The sequence below is a fragment of the Palaemon carinicauda genome, chromosome 9, assembly GCF_036898095.1.
Source record: "Palaemon carinicauda isolate YSFRI2023 chromosome 9, ASM3689809v2, whole genome shotgun sequence".
NCBI classification, from domain to species: Eukaryota; Metazoa; Arthropoda; class Malacostraca; order Decapoda; family Palaemonidae; genus Palaemon; species Palaemon carinicauda.
In genome coordinates, this window is record NC_090733.1 from 140315112 (window position 1) to 140317611 (window position 2500).

Sequence of the window (2500 nt, forward strand, 5' to 3'; positions counted from 1 at the left end):
TGGCATGAATTACTGTAGTGTAATAATATTATTTTTTTACTTTTTTTCACGCAAAGTTCTTGAGGGCAAGCAATCTAGCAAGGGTTGTAGCTTGGCTAGTAATAATAATAATGAAAATAATAATAATAATAATAATAATAATAATAATAATAATAATAATAGTAGTTTTCCTTACCCTGCTTTCCCAATTAGGGTTGTAGCTTGGGTAATAATGATATTGATATTAATAATAATTCTGTGGTAGTTTTTGTTCTGCTTTTCCAACTAGGGTTGTGACTTGGCTAATAATAATAATAATAATAATAATAATAATAATAATAATAATAATAATAATAATAATAATAATAATATCAATAATGATAATAATTCTGAGGTAGTTTTTCTTATTCTGCTTTTCCAATTAGGGTTGTAGCTTGACCAATAATAATAATAATAATAATAATAATAATAATGATAATAATAATAATACTGACAGGGTTTTTATTATTCTGCTTTGGTCATCAATCTTTTAATTTGCTTGCAAACAATTCCACCGAATAAAACCATACCAAATAATTGCCTTTAAGTCATCTCTCTCAGTCGAGAACAATTAAGCAAACGACCCTTCTAAAGGTTACACAAAGAAACTCTAGATTAAAACCATCTTAAAAACCAGACCTAATTATCTTCACACATCTCATTATTAACCGTACCCATTCATTATGAGCTTTAAAGCAGGAGGGAGAAATATGCAAAGTAAGTCTTCGGAGAGCTTTTGGGAATCCGCCATGTTGATCCCGGGATGAGCTTTGAAGCAGGAGGGAGAAATATGCGAAGATAGTCTCCGGAGAGCTTTTGAGAATCCGCCATGTTGATCCCGGGGAATGTCATTCCGCATCCCAGTGTGTGGAATGTAACATCTGATTCGCTTGTTCGCTGAAGGGTTTATTTTACTGACTTTTTAAATGTTGTTGGATGTTAATCCTGGGTGCTTATGTACATTATGATGGAGGAATTAGTTCTTCCATTCCTGGGGATTAAGGGGTATCTATATATCTTTGTAATTGTGTTTGTATATATGTATATATGTATGTATGTATGTATGTATATATATATATATATATATATATATATATATATATATATATATATATATATCTGTGTACGTACATTTATGTATTTATTTACACATGTATATAGCATATATATAAATATATATGTATATATATTTATATATATTATATATATAAGTATATATATATATATATATATATATATATATATATATATATATATATATATATATATATTAGTATATATATATATATATATATATATGTATATATATATGTATATATATATATATATATATATATATATATATATATATATATATATATATTGAGAAATCAATTAAGAATTATTTTGATACCTCTTATTTATCTATATATGTATCTGTCTGTCTGTGTCAGTCTATCAATCAATCAATCTATCTATCTATCTATCTATCTATCTATCTATCTGTATGTCTGTCTGTCTGTCTACCTATCTATCTATCAAAGTGTTTGGATAATTGAGCGCGAATTAAAAGGTTATTTGCAAAGGCCAAAATCATTTTCAGTTTTGATAACCTTAATAATTCCTGAGGGGTAGATGGAGATGGTTTGGTCATACTTTTCGCACTCCCCAAGAGGGATTAGTTCACCAAACTTTCAGCTGGGCTACACAAGGCGCTAGAAGAGTTGGGAGACCTAGGCCTACATGGCTGATGACTATGAAGCGCGAAGTAACAGATGATGAATGGAGAAGTAATGATTTAAAAGCGCAAGATAGAGACGACTGGCGAAATCAAACTGAGGCCCTTTGCGTCAATAGGCGTGGGAGGAGATGATGATGATGATGATTGATTCTAATTCTGATCTGTCTCTTACAAGAAAGCTTCTGTAAGACTAGCAAACCATTTTCCTGACTTTTTTAAGCAAGTGTTGTGTTTTATTCAAGCATTTTGCTGGGATTACTGCTTTTGATATTATCTATTATTATTTACGATATAAATATTGTTCTATTTTTAAGTTTCTTGTCCTATACTCATTTTTTTAATGAGGCGGATTTGCACCGAATCGCAGCAGTGCCCTTTTAGCTCGGAAAAAGTTTCCTGCTACCTGATTGGTTAGAATTATCTTGTCCAACCAATCAGCGATCAGGGAACGTTTCCAAGCTAAAAGGGCACCCCTGCGAGTCGGTGCAAATCTACCTCGCTAAAAAGAATTTACCATAGTTGCCATTATGCGAAGTATCTTTAGCATTGCGATTGGTGTTCACTAACGTTAACTTAATTCTTTGCATTAGAGTAGATTTTAAGGTTATCACCATTTATATAACGATGGGTATTATTTTTATTGTTATTATTATTGCTGTTGTTGTTGTTGTTGTTATTTGTCATTTTATCCAATAACTTTAATGAAGATTGGTAGCGGATTTATTGTAGGTTTAGAAATTACAATAAACAAAAATATTTCGT